This window comes from Haliaeetus leucocephalus, unplaced genomic scaffold (genome assembly GCF_000737465.1).
Source record: "Haliaeetus leucocephalus isolate CR32 unplaced genomic scaffold, Haliaeetus_leucocephalus-4.0 Scaffold251, whole genome shotgun sequence".
In the NCBI taxonomy this organism is placed as follows: domain Eukaryota; kingdom Metazoa; phylum Chordata; class Aves; order Accipitriformes; family Accipitridae; genus Haliaeetus; species Haliaeetus leucocephalus.
The window spans coordinates 8,957,929-8,976,848 of NW_010972687.1; positions in this window are offsets into that span (position 1 = coordinate 8,957,929).

Here is an 18,920-nt window from a genome sequence, read left to right on the forward strand (position 1 = left end):
ATAAAATGCACAGCTTTATGATTGCAAAGTATATTTTGCATGGTAGAAGTATATTTAATGTATGTTTAAAACATGGCATTATATAGTACATTATTACTGTCCAAAACAATCCACTTTGGTGAGGAAATAAATTTAGGGAGGGACATACTGGGGTGAAGAATAGGTGGGATAGCCAAATCAACCATTAAGGATTATATGAGTTCCAGGGGTGTTTGCTACCTAAATTATTTTATAATCCTCCACTGAGATAAGATTTCTTTTAACTCTAAACAATTTTTAAATTCTTTAAAATACAGGACAGTGCCAATATCAAGGAAAATAGTGACTAAAGGATATGTGCTTTAGCTACTATAGGTACTTACGGGTCACAAAATGTAATTCCTTTGAGAATTGTTTGGTAATGTTATAGGTCATTTATGGCTTCAGTTCCTTTATAGCATAATAGCCCTTTCATACAAAAAAAATAATAAATTATTACTTCACTCTAGTGTCTTGTATTTCTTTCATCTATTCATTTTAGAACTCCTTTTGGGGCTACATACAATTCTCAAGTGAATTTTTTGGCCTTCTGGCAAATACAGTCTCTCTTCTGATTCAGTTTCATGTGCTTACTCTCTATGGAAATTTCCAAACTCTTTTTCTACTCAGTTTAAGCTTCATAAAGATATATTTTAAAAAGCTTGCAATTATTTTTATTGCATATTTTACCTGGGATCATTTGAGCAACATTACTTTTCTTCTTTAAAAAGGAATCTGTAACATTTAAATTTTGGTAAAAATAGTAGCAATTGGTAGCAATGAATACTTAACTTTGACCCTGCTTTGAGCAAGGATGTTGGACTAGACAATCTCCAGAAGTCCCTTTGAATGTCAACAGTTCTATGATTTTATAGAATGGAATGGAATGGAATGGAATGGAATGGAATAGAATAGAATAGAATAGAATAGAATAGAATATTTCAGTTGGAAAGGACCTACACCATCTAGTCCAATTGCCTGACCACTTCAGGATTGACCAAAAGTTAAAGCCTGGTACTAAAGGCCTTGTCAAAAACCTCTTTTTAAGGCAGGAACAGGCACAGGGCACGGACCACCTTTCCAGGAAGCCTGTTCCAGTGCTTGACCATCCTCTTGGTAAAGAAATGCTTCTTAATGTCCAACCTAAACGTACCTTGATGCAGCTTTGAGCCATTCCCATGCATGCTATCACTGGATTCCAGGGAGAAGAGCTCAGCAGCTCCCTCTTGACTCCCCTTCTCAGGAAGCTGCAGAGAGCAATGAGGTCGCCCCTCAGCTGCCTGCTCTCCAAAATAGACAAACCCGGAGTCCTCAGCCACTCCTCACAGGACATGCCTTTCACCAGCTTTGTTGCCCTCCTCTGGACACGTTCAAGTACCTTAACATCCTTCTTAAACCGTGGGGCCCAGAACTACACACAGTACTCAAGGTGAGGCTGCACCATCACTAAATACAGTTGGGTAATCATCTCTCTTGACTGGCTGGCTAAGCTGTGTTTGATGCACCCCAGGATGTGGTTTGCCCTCCTGGCTGCCAGGGCACACTGCTGACTCACATCGAGCCTGCTGTCCACCAGCAGCCTCAGATCCCTTTCTGTAGGGCTGCTCTCCAGGCACTTCTCTCCCAGTTTATATTTGTGCCCAGCATTACTCCATCCTAGGCGCAGAAACTGGCATTTGTTCTTGTTAAATTTCATGCCACTGATGACTGCCCAATGCTCCAATCCATCTAGATCCCTCTGCAAGGATTCTTGTCCCTCAAGAAAGTCAACAGCACCTCCCAGTTTGGTGTCATCAGCAAGCTTGCTAATGGTGCATTCAACTCCTGCATCCAGATCATTGATATACATGTTAAACAGAACTGGCCCAAGAACCGAGCTCCAAGGAGCACCACTGGTGACCGGTCACCAGCCAGACATAGCCCCATTCACTACAGCCCCTGGAGCCCTGCCATTCAGCCAGTTCTTCACCCAGTGCACCGTATACCTGCTTATCTCACAGCTGGACAACTTGTCAAGAAGAATACTGTGAAGGAGAGTATCAAAAGCCTTACTAAAATCCAGAAAAACTACATCCACTGCCTTCCCTTCATCCACTAGGCAAGTCACCTTATTGTAGAAGGATATCACATTAGTTAGGCAGGACTTTCCCTTTGTGAACCCATGTTGATTGTGCCTGATGATTCCATTGTCCTTTTGTGTTTTAAATAGAATCAAAATTCTAAGTATTAAATAGTAATCCAAGAATAATCTAGAAATAAATGAAGGCATAGTTTAGTTCCATGACTGAAGCTTAATTAATCATAATTTTCAGCTATTCTTACACTACTGCTGAGTGTCGAAGTTATTAAAGTCACTAAATTAGAGAGACACGAATGAATAAAAGAAGAAATAAATTGTTTGGCATGACTATCACATGTGCATTTGGTGTAGGTACTTGTATAACCTTTTCCAAAATAAATGGAATTAACCTATCAGCTCCTCCCTCAATCTACAGGTCATAAATATATCCAAATTCACAGCTGGATCACCCTTCTCTTTTCACTATGGTCATTATACACATTTATATAGCAAAGGATTTATAAATAAATCTAGGCAACTGAATGATACAGAAGGCATACCTGAGAGAGAATAGAACAAGAAGGACAAAATAATCACTCTCTTGGGTTTGGTATGGATCTGAAGGAGTAACTCAAGCAGATGGAATAAGTATTCTGTGTACAGCTTCAGTTTGTTCTGTAAGTGCATATCTATAAAATTAATACAGAAAGGTAGTTTAAAATACTAAAATCTTTCAATGTACTGGAAGATAGTGAAACATGACCTTTTTGGTACCACCTACAACTTTGGTTTTTCCTTGGCATTCAGTGTTACCTGGTTTAATCATCTGCTACATAACCTCCCCCAAAAAATTACCTCAGTCTACTTGTCCCAACCTCAAGATGATGCTTTCTTCCAGCCTTAGCAGAATATTTTTAAGGGGTGTCCTTGTGTCTATTTTCTTAGTCTGAAGAATGAGCTGCTTCCCAAAGAAACAGAAGATCTCTGTTTAGGCATTTTGTTAGACATAAGGACAATATAGAATCATGACTAAAAGAATATCAGATATGAATCTGATCATACAGCCTGGTTTATTTCACTATAAATTAGCCTAAAACTGGTTGAGATAGACCAGATAATAACACAGCTCTCTGGGGATTAATTAGTCCCCAATACAGTATTGGAGAAATATTCTTAACTAAAAGGTTTAATTGTGCTGATTAGTAAAACTTATGTATGTAAATATATGTATGACAGCTCAGAGTTTCCTCTAAATTTCATTCAGCCCAGCACTGAAGGAAATTAATTGATACCTTGGGGTGTCAGCATTTCTCCATAATACTGGGTGAATGTTTACTCCAGATGTACTTCGCTGGGAAGATAAAGAGTGTATATGAATCAAGGGCAAAATCTGAACATAGTCAGGTAAAAGTTAAATTGTTATTTCTGATCTGAGAAAAGGCAATCACTGGGGAAGACAAAACTTTAAAGACATAGTTCTAATATATTACAAAACACAGTTAGTTCTCTTGTTTTATTTGAGAAATGCCTTCCCATTACTGTGCTGTAGCACTTGCAGCAAAGCATTCCATTGTTCCATTGTACAAAGCAGCCTTTCTTCTGCAAATCTCAAATATTAAGGCTACATTCTTACATCTTGCCTCACAATGCATGTGTGATACTCAGACAATATATGTAGGATAAGTGAGACAGGTAGCCAAAGGAACCTTAGTAGATACAGTAGATATATGGATGTAGATAGGAACTGTTTAATGATTATCTAGCTTGTGATGAAGTTAAAGGAATTTCAATAGTAGTAGACATAGCCCAAGGGGATGAAAGATGATGTTTAACGCTTACATTGTTGAAATTAGCTGAGGCAGAGACAGTTCCTGATAAGAAGCAGGAGCTGGGCCCAAGAGCCAGCCAAGACTGGTCTTGAGGCTTGGGTGAATGCCAAGAAACCACTGAGCCTGCACAAGAAAAGAGGTTACTAGCAGTGATGAAGAGGAGTCATCTATCTTCATCTCTGCGACCACCAGACGACCACCATAAGGAGGCACTGCGCAAGCGCAGTTGAGAGGAGACTATGGAAATGACTTCTTGAAGCTAATTTTAATATGAAGTGGGGATAGGTGATACATATGTATAGGCATATTGTGAAACTCTCTATATATGTAACACTTGACTGTATAAGCTTGAAGCGAACTGCCGAGTCAGGTGCGCACGACTTTGGTGGGACTACCCCCCATGCTGCCCAGCGCTGAATGAACATACCTACTTTAAAATCTCACTGATCGTGGAGTCTGTTTCCACACGTCATAAGGACCCTTCTGTGACACATTACCTGGAAATTCTCCCAAATTAATATAATCCTGAGATCATTCAAAAGCAGAGTAGCAACTGGTTTAGCAGTACCTATCACCGTTGCACCTATGACTTAAAATTCAGAGAATCATAGAATATCTCAAGTTGGAATAGACCCAGAAAGATTGAGTCCAATCCCTGCTCCTCACAGGACTACCTAAAACTAAACCATATGTCTAAGAGCATCATCCAAATGCTCCTTCAACTCTGACAGGCTTGGTGCTGTGACCACTTCCCTGAGGAGCCTGTTCCAGTGATCAACCACCCTCTCAGTGAAGAACCTTCTCCTAATGTCCAGTCTGAACTTCCCCTGACACAGCTTCACTCCATTTTCTCGTGTACTTTCGCTGGTCACCAGAGAGAGGAGATCAGCAGCTCCCCCTCTGCTGCTCCCCTTGAGGAAGTTGTAGACATGAGGTTACCCCTTCTCTTCTCCAAGCTGAACAAACCAAGTGACCTCAGCCACTTCTCATAAGTCTTGCCATTTAGACCTTTCACCATCTTGGTCACCCTCCTCTGGGCACACTCTAACAGTTCAATGTCCTTATATTGAGGCACCCACAACTGCCCACAGGACTTGAGGTGGGACCACACCAGTGCAGTGTGAAGTGCAACAATCACCTCCACTGACCGGCTAGCTGTGCTGTACTTGATGGACCTCAGGACACGGTTGGCCCTTTTGGCTTCCAGGGCACACTGTTGACTCATATTCAACTTGCCATCAATATACATCAAATTACAACCAAGGAATAGAGAAATAAAGGCATTGTGGTATCAAATATTCCCTAATAGCCGAGTTACTGTTAAGATGACTAACTCAAATGTGATTATAAATTAGCAGTAGTATTGGAATGAGGAATGTGATGGTGGAAATGCACCTTTGATCTGTTTCTCATTCCCTAGTGCCAAGTACAACTTGGGCTATTTGAGATGTCTCACAGTATGTAAGTTTTCTTCCATTTCAACCTGTTCACTCATTAACATCTTGTTATATTCATAAAGTCGTATGGAATTTCAAAGACATTTAAAAAAAGGAGGATGTCAATATTGAGAGGTTTGGTTGTTTTGTTTTGTTTTGGTTTTTTTAAATAACTTTAATGTTATAATCAAGGTATCTAATTTAAAAACACATTAAATAACTATACAAGTGAAAATAATATACACAGTTTGTCAGGTAGAAGAAGGATGTTGACAATTTCTTATTTAGAAGAACAAAAGAAACCACTTGCCTCAGCATGTATTTTGCATATAAGTGTAAACCTGCATTATACCAGTATTAGTTAACATGCAACTTTTATCAGCTGGTGTCATTGCTACCTTCCTAACTGATGGTATGCTCTTGATTCTTATAAACAAACCACAGTGTCTCTTATCTTCTTTATGCATTCCTGTTTATTTTTTATATTTTTAGAAATTTGAGTGTCCTGCAGAGCGGTTGGATCTCAGAGGATGAAACATCTGAAACAAAATTTCCATAAGGCCTAAATAGCCAGGCATTAGATTTAGTCTTTTTTTCAAAGACTGCAGTTTATGTGATCACCGTACTTATCATAAAGATGTCTTTTCTGAACAGTTCAGGCAACTGTCAACTTTTCATGTTTCCAAATAAGAACAATATTAAAACTAAGGCTTTATTGAGGCTCTAAGAGAAGTACGGGAAGAAAACTGTTCTGATTCATTCCCTCTTGTTAAAACTAACAAGCCTGAGACATTTTATTCTGCAAATTACCTCTGCCTTTCAGAGAGATGATTATTACCTTTTACAGCAAATGTTAGATGGATTTTTTTGATCCATTTGGAAGACTAGATAAAACAAAGGATCTTGCACAGTGTAATAGTCGATACCATGAAGAAAGAAAAACAGTAATCATTGTAGAGTGGTAGGTTTACAGTTGTCAGCATTCAATACTGTGGACTTGGTAACAGTTTTCAGAGACATAACCAAGATTATGCTAACTTGACTTGCAAGAGAAAAGGGCAATGTTGTGTTCTCTTCTGAGAAAAGAAGTCTTCATCCCTTGCAAAACTTCCTTTTCTGTGTCAAGCAGAAGTCAGCAAAGCAGAGCTAGAGTATAGTAATGCAAATGTTATTGATACAGGAGGTTATACTTTAAACTGTCAGTTCTATCTCTTCAGCCAAGCCTTTTTCTCTGTGATGGGTTGACCTCAGCCAGGAGCTAAGTGCCCAACTCCCCCTCTGTGGGGTGAGGGTCAGAATTGGAAGAGTAAAAGCTAAAAATCTGTGGGTTGAGATAAAGACAGTTTATAGGTGAAGCAAAGCTCTGTGTGCAAGCAAAGCAAAATAGAGAATTCAACACTGCCATTGGCAGGCAGATGTCCAGCTACTTCCTGGGAAACAGGGCCTCAGCGCGCCTAACAGTTGCTTGTGAAGACAAATGTCATAACCACAAGTGTCCACCTTCCTTCTCCTTTCCCCAAGATTTTATGGCTGAACACTGTCATACAGTATGGGATAACCCTTTGGTCAGTTCAGATCAGCTGTCCTAGTTGCATTTCCTGCCAACCTCTTGCCCTCACCCAGCCTACTCACTGGGTAGACAGAGAGAGAAAACAAAAGAAAATAAAAGAAAATCTTGATGCTGTGCAAGCACAGCTCAGCAATAGGCAAAACACCAGTATGTTATCAACACTGTGAATCCCAGGTCTGTCCGTTAATGGTGTGGTTGCTAGCAGCTGGTGCTGATTGGCATGAGTTGTTGTGACACCTGATGCCTATCTGCTGCCATGGCTGGCAGCTGACACAGCAACTGACAGGCTGCTTGTGCTCAAGGTACAACTCTTTTCTTATAGCCTAGCTACTGTATCCTCTATAATGCTAAAGTCAACTTTTCCTAATCTGGGTCCACGGTCTTCTGAATTGGGTGCAAAGTATATATTTTTTTTTATATTCCACACTTGTGTTCTCTTTGCACACATATATGTCAAGTGTCTAATTCCTCATTTATTTCTTTCTTCCTGGTACTCCAATATGGCTTCCTTAGGTCTCCTGTTAAAGGCTATACACCATTCTTCTGTATTTTGATAATTTACAATAAATGGTGCTTGGTCTGCTACCATGTCTATTGCACCTGGGCATCTGGAGAGTTCTGTTCAACTTTCAAAAGACCTGTAGTCAGCACTTTACAATGGAGATGGAGCAGTAGTGTGAAAAGAGCTGCCTTTAGTTTGCTCGAAGAGATTGTCTCCATGTAGCCTTTTTTACCTTTTTCTTTTTCTTTTTTTTTTTTTAATACAACTGAACTATCATAGATGTATAAAAACATGTCTGCTGTTCTGGATTTCAGAAATTTGAACAAGTAACAAACTGAGAAATTTCCCTGTAGTCCCCATTTTTCCTTCAGATTTCAATTAACTGTTTTCTGGGTTTGGAATTATTATTTCTTTTTTTCTGTTGTTAACAGTAAGTATTTCAGGAATTTGACTTTTGCATCTTGATCTTCGTATTGTTGTTTTTTTACACTTATCTTTCCCAAGACACAAGTGTTAATGTTCAAACACAGGGCTTTTATTCTATAAATAGTTCCCCAGCTACGTGATTAAACAGCCATTAACCAAGACCTAATGGTTTAACCACTTATTACCTTTTTGTGTTTTCTGCTGGGAGGCGATGCTTCATTTTATCTTCCTCTACTGCCAACTTAACAACTTCCAATATTTCCTATATTTGTCCTCTTTGAGCTGCAGTCCCACATGGAAAACAAAAGAACTGTATTAAAATTCAACTAGTAACTTTAATAACTGAAAAATGAAATACCTGAAAAGGATGTTACAATTATTCCTAAATGAGGCACTTTAAAACTAAAATATGCCTAACATAGTGCTTAACCCTTCCTCCTCCCAAACTCCTGGCCTATTATTTTAAGGAGTGTGTTCAGACTACTGTAAATGTGCCCTCCAGGAACACTGGGATATAAAAAGAAAAGGCCACATAAAGATATTTTCTTTGTGGTTTCAGTTTAAACTGACCTTAATTTTTTAGGTATGTCTTCAAAATCTTTTTCTCCTTCTGTTAAGAATTTGCCTTTTAATTTTAGGTAGACAAACATCTGAGTCTCTAGTGCTCCAAAAAAAGTCCAGGATTTGTCCAAGGAAAAGCCAAACCAAACCTGACACAGACAATACACCTAATAAAAATGCATGTTTTAAATTATATTTTCCAATTTCTTCTGGAAATTTTTGGAAAATTTAATTGCAACTTGGCTGTATTTGTTATATATATCAGAAGAAGATCAAATTCCTATAAACTATAAAATGTCTTGATCTGTCATGACCCTTGGCTTTTGCAGTATATTTTAGAACCTTTTGATCCACCTTCTAACTTTTTCAGCACATCTTCTTCTTTTCATGTGTATGGATGCATTTTCATTTTATGGAGCATCTTGACATTATTGATTCTGTTTGTTGTGAGTACAGCATGAAGAGTGCTGTCCAAGTGCATGTAGGTGTTGTTTTTATAGGACATTCATATTCCTTCATCAAAACATATAAGCCACTAGGCTTCAAAGACTTCTGTGTAATGATCCTCAGCTGCATCAGATCTATACAGATAGTTATATAGTAAAAGCATACTGCATTTCTTGTAAAAGCAGTGAATATAATAGTTTTTTCTCTTCAGTTCCTTTCCTCAAGAATTAGCCCCATGAGCAACATAAAATTATAACGTGTAAAGTATAAGATGCATTATAATTCATGTTCTGCCCACATGTAACAAATTATAACAAATGTTTGAATGTGATAGAGCTACTCAAAAACTCATGAAAAAAAGGCAATATGAGTAGAATAAGCATAATGTTTAAAATAATTTAATCTTTTAAATAAACATAGATACTCATCTAGAAGGCATTGAACTGTTTTACAAATTACAGTCAAGAGAAAATCTTTGCTACTGCTCTGAAGCTTTCAAGAAAAATATAGCACAACTATTATCTTTGTTCCTTCTCTTTATATATTAACCTTATTCCCTATTTTATACTAAACTTTCAGTAGCTGAGTTCATAATATAGGTCACAGGTTTCAAGGTGAAGTAACCTGGAAAGAAGGGAGATCACTTTCCTTGATGGTAGGACAAGTACATCCAACAGCTGGAACAAGTTTTCTTTCAAGTGGAAACAGCTGATTTCATTTATGCTATGAGGCAATCTGAAGTATTCTGTTACAAGGTGAACAAAAGCCTGTATTTTGTGGAAGACACCAAGGTTTGTTTTGTCCCTATTATGTGATAAATGGTATACCAAAATAATTGTATAAATTTGCAGCATATCTTTAAAATGTCACATTAGTCACTTATTCAAAGTTATAAAATTATGTGTTTTAACACAAGTGATACCTTATTCATAGTACATTCTGATTTTTTTTGTCAATGAATACCCAGTGCACCTCCTCTTTGATTATCTTCTGATATATATTAACTTGTTTTTCATACATGAAGGATAAATTTATTCCAATTCCAGATCTCTGAATCCATTCATAGGTGTGGGCAATTTTGTACTGGTACTGCAAGTCTTTCTTTCATTTAAAAGCTGTGCCTTATACATAACATATGTACATATATATATGAAGAGAAATATTTCAATTTACATGTAGAAATAACCTTTTGTATTCTGCTTATCATGACAACAAAAGTTCTGTCTGTGAAAGTGGATACAGTACCAAAACCAACTATATAATTCTGATCATTTAATTTGAACCATTAAACAGTTTGCAGTAACTTTCCCCCACCAACTTACCCATATTTGTCATGTCTAAACTGTGGACATAGGCATAAACTTTCAACTTTATTTCCATGTTCATCACAGAAACTCTATTCATGTAAGACAGTTCATGTGATAGCAGAAAAGTCTATCCAGTTCTAATACAGCATCATGTGGAATTGCCCCTTTTGCTTCATCTCTTGAGCAGTCCTGAACTGTGGATTTACTATACTGGCTTAAGGATCTTTGCAACACACAGGCTAATTGTCAGGAAAAGCAACATGATGACGGATGTCAGTATAAATTTCCAAAATAGATACTGTCAGACTCTAGAAACGAATGACTCCAGATAACTCAGTAATCCTGTAAACCACATTGTTCCTTTCATATGTGGAGCTAACAGTTATATACTGACTTGCCAGTAGTAAACATTTTGTGAAATGTCTAGGTATATGCTATTGGAAAAGAAGAATTATTGGTGATTTGCATATTATCTCATCTTTTGTGAAAGTATTTGCACATCATAAGATAAAAAACAGTGTGAAAATATTTGTATATCAGAGAAGCAATTTCTAATGATAAGGAAAATTGAACACTCTAATAGGTTGCCTAAAGAAGCAATCTATTAGCAACCTAATCCTCATCAATTGAAACTTTTAAGATTGCATTAGTGTCCTGGGTTCAGCTGGGATAGAGTTAATTTTTTTACAGGAACCTGGGAGGTGGGGGGCATAGTCGGGGCAGCTGACCTGAACTGGCCAAAGAGCTATTCCATACCATGTGACATCATGCTCAGTATATAAATGGGGAGCGGGCCGGGGGGTGGGCGCTTCTTTTCGGTGGGGGAAGTGGCAGAGCGTCGGGTCCCGGGTGGTGAGCAGTTGCACTGTGCATCACTCTTTTTGTATACTTTTTCATTAGTACCGTTGTTGTTGTTGCAATTTCTTTGTGTTGTTCCAGTAAACTGCCTTTATCTCAACCCTCGAGGTTCCAGGTTTGTTTTTTTTCCTCTCCTCCGTCTTCCCCCCATCCCACCGGAGGGGGGCGGGAGGAGTGAGCGAGCGGCCGCGTGGTCCTTTGTTACCGGCTGGGCTGAAACCACGACAGTTAGACAATACTGTCAGTAATGTCTTACACAAGGTGGGCTACAGTCATCCCCATCAAATAGTTTTAATAGTTTAATAGAACATCCTTCCCTTAAAATCAGGCTATTGAGGCTAAATTTAGTCTCCCCAGCTCAATTCTAGTACTGCCTTTGTAGCACTCTAGGACCAGAAATTAAGTAGATGTCCTGCAAAATCTGCAGTGCATTCTCTCAGTGGTATAGAAAATTTTGTCCATTAAAAAGCTCTGAAGAGTTGTATTGGTGAGAAGAAAACCTGAAGGAAAGGTACAGTGATGTGATTTTTTGCTTTGTAAGGCTTGGAGGAGGGGACAGAATTTGCCACATAAAATTTGGAAGCCTTGACTTCTGGTATCTTGGATTGTTTTAATGCAGCACATTGTCTGACACTGCAGAGGTCAACGTTAAACCAGATTTATGTGGTGCTTCACTGTGGCTAAGGGGTCTCTCCCCATGAAAATATCTGAGACGAGCAGTCACAGCTGGTATAAATGATGCCTGGTGATTGGTATTCACAGGTGAGTGTTGCTACCATCACAGTATTATACTTATGAATCCAAGTATTAGCTCAATAGAAAAGTTATCTGGTTAGAATTTCATGTAAAAATTTAATTTGTACTGAACAGTACAGAAAGATTCAAACTGTACATTGACAATTGTCTAACACAGTAGACAGTCTAGACCTCTTACATAAACTTTGATAAAGCTACATTTGGAAGAAACATCAAACAAGGAATATTGACTCTAAACTAATATAGTGCTTTAAATAAGTTCTATGTAAAGAGCAAAATAAACAAGTCATGTGTCCATAAGAAAAAAGATGAAAAAAAAACCCAAACCCAAACAAGCACTTTATTCAAACACTTCCCTATCTTCCTATAAGTGGAATAGCTTTTAAGCTTGTTTTTGTTACTGCTTCCTAAACCAGGAAAACTTTCAGACTCTCATTTAAAAACAGTAAAAATAATGAGAATGTTAGCATTATAGAAAATAAGGTAATATTATCAAAGCTGACACACAGAGATAAGAACAGAAAAAGTAAAACTTTTGTTAAAGTGAAAATTACAGATTTAGCTTGCTGTTCTACTACACATTAATCAAAAGTCTGACTATGAGATATTTATTGGCCTTAATTGGTTTGCTGCTCATTTTAGAGTGGATAGCTGAAACTACATTACAATATTAATGAGTACAATTGATCTAGGCTCTGCATTCCAATATACAAATGTACTATAGGAGTATGAATTAGGATTTAAGAGGAAATTTCTCTCTTCCTTTTCCTATGACTTATTTATGTGAGGTATTTCAAACACACTGACTTGCAATTAGTTTTCTGTGATCTAATGGATTTTAATTTAGTAGTAAAATTAGGACCAGACGGCTAGAGTTTGTGGTGCTGGCAGGCATATCATTGTTGATAGAGGTAACGAAGTACAGCACCCTGATGAGCTAAGATCTGCCACCATTCAGATTTTCTGGCAATGACAAGCCTGTCAGCAAATGTAATTCATGCCAAAAGACAGGATGACACAGAATTGTTTAGATGGTCTGCTAAGAATCAATAACACAAATCTCAAAAAAAAAAAAAAAAGAAAAGAAATAAAATAAATCATGTACTGTTGAAAAATTAAAACATTGTCAAAAGTCAGCAAAGAATTGTGGAAACATAATAATCCAAATAAGAAATGGGAATTAGCAACTCAGGAAGTCAATTTAAATAAGCTATGTGGTCTTAGTAATAAAGGGTGATATTACTCAACCAGTCTTCATAAGGTGGTGGTAAAGCAGTTAAAGTCTATAGGATCTCACAGATGTAGACAAAAGGTATACAAGTTGGAGACAGTAAATATTGAGAGGGAGATATCACAGCTGTTGATGGATTACTGAAAAGATAATAATGTGATTGGCTACTGGGGAAGAGTTTGCATTTGTTGCTGAAACAAAAGTAACCTCATGATTATCCGAACTAGGTTGGTATCGTCTGTGGAAAACTGGATTACAAACTTGGGTCTATAGGAGGATACATTTTCTGTAGTAATTATTTTAAGTGTTGACGATGTCTTAGGAAAGGTTTCTGCCAATTTGACTTCTGGACTTGTATTTGTTTTGTTGTCTTAGTCTCTCCAGACGCCTAGGTTCTTTTTTCCATATGTTCTGTTGTCTAGACTGGAAAATTCAGCTGAGAGAGACTCAAAGACTTAATGTCTGAAACACTGGAGGGGGCGGGGGAGGGGGAGGGGGAAGTTCAGCCTAACAACTAACCCTGCATAACAGCGAACCCCGCAGCTGAGAAGCCAGTCAGCAACAGGGCACAGAGGCCATGCCCTGCCGTAGGATGCACAGTTCCCTGTTCTGACATGCTGAGCGGGGCAGCTCACCGTGTATGGCCAAAGATCAAACAACGGTCATGCTTGCAGGGAGGGAGAAGTTACTCCCCAAAAGATGCCCAAGCCCACCGACCCATTTCCCAAAGGTTCTGGAAGCACAAACCATGCATGACACCTAATTAGCCTAATGAGTTTGAGTGCCCACTGGAAGGAGGGACAAGGACACAATAAAAGGACATGAACTGAAGCCCCACATGCGTGCACCCTCTGGAAGTGGACCCCTCAGCTGCCAGAAACGACGCTGGACCCAGGACTGGTGAAATCTTCCTCTTCTCTCTCTCTCTTTTTCTCTTTTATCCCATAATCCCTACACCTCATCCCTTTAGACATAAAACTGCTGACCAATCCTGGGACTAGGAGTAGATTCAGCCACCCCTGGGCTTCTCTCTGAGACGGAGTATAGAACCTTGTGACTCAACGGGAGGGCTCCCCTTATTTTCTTCCCTGAACTGATCCCCAAATAAGCAAGACTTTTAGTATATGTTGAGTGGCGTATGGTTAGCACATGTTACACAGTTTACTGATGTAGTTTCATGCCAATTCTTGTTGTGAGCAAATAAAGGTTGAGTTTTGTGAGTTAAAGGATACCTGGTGCTCTTTCACTTTAATCCTGACCTGGGAATCGCCAAACCTGAGTCATCATCCTGAGAAATTGGGATGTGACATCAGCCTAAGCCCATCTTTTGATAACGAAGATACTGAAGATTTCCTAAAGCAAAACAATGGAGATAGCAACTCATTTATCTGAGACTGTTTTGACTTCTTATGGAAAGTCATCTTCACTCCAGTACTACTTTGTTACCCAGCTATGGAGAATTAATCATGTTTGGCACAAGGAGATGTTTTCTCTAGATCTTGTTGCCATGAGTCTGTTAGGCAGCAGAGGCAATGTACTGTTATACTGTCAGATTTTTTCAGGTGATCTTCCAGCATTTTCGTTTGTGCAAGAAGAAAGATGCTCTGTGACAATTGTCCTTGTAATCATGTTTGTTGGGGAGTTCTAAATTAGAGTATTGTGAATTGGAAAAACAAACAATGACACAATAAATACAACACCTATACAATACAATACTACAACACCTAAAATCAGCATTAAAACAGTATAGAGGAAGAAATATAAAAACCCAAAAGAAACAAACAAAATCCAAAACCCCCAAACCCCTAACAGATGGTACACCAAATGTAGCCTGAATGCTCCTCAGATAATCCTATACGGATATGCTAATTCTTGAGTAACTGTATTGACCTGAATTTGACTGGGGATCTGTGCAAATATGTTGACTTTCTTCCATAATCTTACAAATCCTGAGAAGTGTTTTACTATGCATGACACATTAGGGATGTGAAAACTGCTACCAATCAGTCAGATGAGTTGCATTTATGGATCTGTAAGTTTTTGTCTCTGGATCTGGGCTGACTCAGAATTTGCAAGATGAACCTTCTACAAAATGCAGAGTAAAAATCCTCATTTCTATCTGTATTAATAGGATCTAAGCAATTCTTTTCATATGAAGGTAATGGTATTTCTGTGTGAAAGCTATGCTGTGCCAGATTTGATTGACATGCTTCAATGCAGTTTGCACAACAATATGACTAAAGCAGCAGCACTTGCTAGAAGTAGCTACAAATATATTGAGATTACAGTTCTGAAAGTGAATTGACTTATTCAGATTAGATAGTTCCATTTTATAAATGAACTTTGTGGATTTTTGCACTTTGTTTCCTCTTATATTTTAATTGAAATGACCTGCATGTTATAACACAAGGGCTTTAGGTCACATTTCCTAACTTTACTGAAAAAGTCACGAACTGTCATTGCTGATGCTCTCCAGATGCTATACAAACTTCTTCTTTCTTGCTCCATGGTATGCCATAATAGACAACCACAAAGGAGAAAAATGTGTGGTATTGTTTACTGTATGATGATCTCAGAAAAGATTTAATATCCATGTTTTCTACCTAATTGTGCCTCTTAAAAGCATTGTAATGTCCATGCACAAAGACATTTACAACTAAATGAAAACATCTTTAAATTCCTTTATTAGTTGAAATTTTGTGTACAGTTTTCATGGCTGAAGAAGGAGTTGGAGGACATACAAATGAATCCTTACTTCCATTGAAGAGATCAAGAATTAAGTGGACATACTTTTTCACACACTAATCTGTGACTGATATTTTAGTTTCAGGAAAAGGTTTATTAGACTTGGGAATACATATATCTAGGCTTTGGCTCATTAAAATTTATGTTTACTAATAAGTCTTTGCAATATGAATAATTCTTTATGCATTGATTAATCTCATGAAAAATTCAATAAAGAATTCTAAGCTACTTTAGTTGTAGTATCAGACCCTCAACCTCTAACTCATTTACATTGGATCTATTCTTCCATGTGTTCATAGAAGGCTTAGGAAAACAGAGCTGAAACCTAAAGTACTACTGCCTAGCTGCAGTACAGAAAAATATACACATACCTGAAAATACACACAAACATGTCCAGTGCTAAACCATTAGGAAATACCAGAAAATCTAGTGAGATCTTCACAAAATCATTCCAACTACACAGATAAATTTGGATGCAGAGATTTTAATCAGTAATTTCAATGAATAATTCTTTGATTACGCATAAATTCATATTTAGGTCTGAAAATTAAACTTTTTTGGCCATTTCAAGATCTAAATTCATACTGATGCCACATTCTGGAGTAAAAGTAGCTCAGATCTACTGTAAGCTTATGTTTGCAGTGGAGAACTACTGTATTCTTTACAATCTTAATGTGACTTAATAGAAAAAGTTTTATTAATTTTATTATATGAATAATATTTTTTTTCTCTCTCACAGTGGGTTACTGACTTACCATGTTCTTACAGAAAAATATGGTCTCCTTTCCACTACTTTTCAAGTCTTAACTTTAAAATATCTAGGCAATGCTCTTTTGTGTTGAACTGTTCACAAAAATTAAAAAATGCAAAAATAAATAAAAAAAGCACCCCAGTATGTTCTTTCCATAAATGTTCTCATTTTTGAAGGTGTTTACTCATTTTTGACTAACTTTTCCAAAAAAATCCCAAACCCTTGATCTTGAACATGAGGTAGAGAGCTGCTGTGAAAGTTCCAGTTTGAATAAATTAAGTATGCCAAAATTACAACAATATGCTCGTAACCTTAATTATAGAGAGCACTTTTTTCTGCTCTATTCATTCCTACAAATAGGAATTTATATACTGTCCTGATTTTGGCTGGGACAGAGTTAGTTTTCTTCCTAGTAGCTGGTACAGTGCTGTGTTTTGGATTTAGTATGAGAATAATGTTTATAGCACACTGATGTTTTAGTTGTTGCTAAGTAGTGCTTATCCTAAATCATGGATTTTTCAGTTTCCCGTGCTCTGCCAGGTGCACAAGAAGTTGGGAGGGATCATAGCCAGGACAGCTGACCCGAACTAGCCAAAGGGGTATTCCATACCATGTGAGGTCATGCTTAGTATATAAACTAGGGGGAGTTGGCTGGGAGGGACGATAGCTGCTCAGGGACTGGCTGGGCATCTGTCAGCAGGTGGTGAGCAATTGCATTGTGACTCACTTGTTTTTGTTTTTCTTGGGTTTTATTTCTCTCTCTTTTTATTATCTTCCTTTTCATTCCTCCTCCTCCTCCTCCTCCTCCTGCTATTATTATTATTATTATTTTTAATTATTATTATAATATTTTGTTTTGTTTCCATTATTAAACTGTTCTTATCTCAACACACAAGTTTTACTTTTTTTTTTTTTCTCATTCTCCACTCCATCCTACTTGGGGGGAAGAGTGAGTGAGCAGCTGTGTGGTTTTTAGTTGCTGGCTGGGGTTAAACCTCAACGTATACTTATAGCATTTGATGTATATGTGACTTCTTTCATACAAGACAATACTTTCAGAGTGATTTAGTCTAAAGTCTTAGATGTGAATTACAGTATTTTAACTTTGATGGTATAAATTTCATCTGTCTTAGACATAGGTCAGAAATGGTCTGCATGACTTATTTGAAGCTTTCTGGTTTGTACATAAGGATGAATCTCTATGCATTTAGTTGCATAGAAAATTTGCTGTAATCCTAAACCAAGAATATTTCATATAGGTAAGCATCTAGAGACAGTCAATATACCCAGATAGAGTGGTAGATATCCATACATGTTTATATGATGTTGTTGTGAATGTGTAAACTTTCACTTGATTTTATTTATGACTTCTGCCTTTTTTTCAGAAGCACTAGATGCAATAGAAAGATCCCATGTAATCTAGGAGTAAAAGTCAGAGTGGCCACATTCCTCCCATCTTTGGTAGTTGGGCAGGATGCAAAAAAAAATTATTTATCCAGAATCTCTTCTTGTTTGCAGTGAGCAGTTACATTTAATGCAAAATTCACCTAGAATTCTGCAGTATTTGGTAAAAGTAAATATTCCTTTGATTAGAAACATGTACCAGAAAGATGTTGCTGATTCAGCTGTCTTAAACGTCTTTCCAATGAATCTATCTTGGCAATACTACAGTAATTTCAACCATAATTATTTTCATTAAATCTTTCTTTGCATAAACTGTTTTATTCATGCTATTATAATTTACCATATACTGGTAACAAAGCTCAGGCTATTTCATATTCCATTTCATATTCAGCTATGACTGATTAGTTCAAGCACATTGCATGATCATGCATATACATTGGCACATTTTTCATAATTTTGTCTTCAGATCCAGCAGGTTTTGTTTTCAAGTGGGTGATCTTAACTAATGAGGTACACATTTCTTTATGTAAATCAAGGAACAACAAGAAAAACCCCTGAGCTTCTTTCACAAAGCTGTCTAAACATATGCAATTGACACAGCAGCAGGGCAGAGGCCTACCATAAGATTTAGTGTTTTGGGCAGCTTTATTTGAGATAGAAGTCAAGGACAGTAGTCTTTCTTCAAAATAAATTTTCAAGTTATAAATGTTGTAAAACTAAAATAAAGCAACTTCCACTCTTGCAAGTTGTTAAGAAAATCCCCTTCCCTAACCATTACATGAATCATTCCTTATAGGATGAAAGTGTATTAACTTTGTTAATATATATTTTATTAATATATATTATTTTGCATTATACACTGTAATGTAATGAGATCGTGGAATTTTACTGAAGATTTTGGTATTGTTCATGGTTAAGTGAAAAACACTAAAGGACAGCCCAGCCTGGGAAATAAGCACTTTGCTTCTCGGAACCTTAGAGCTGTCCATGGAGGGTAAAGGATATCCCTGGACAACCAAG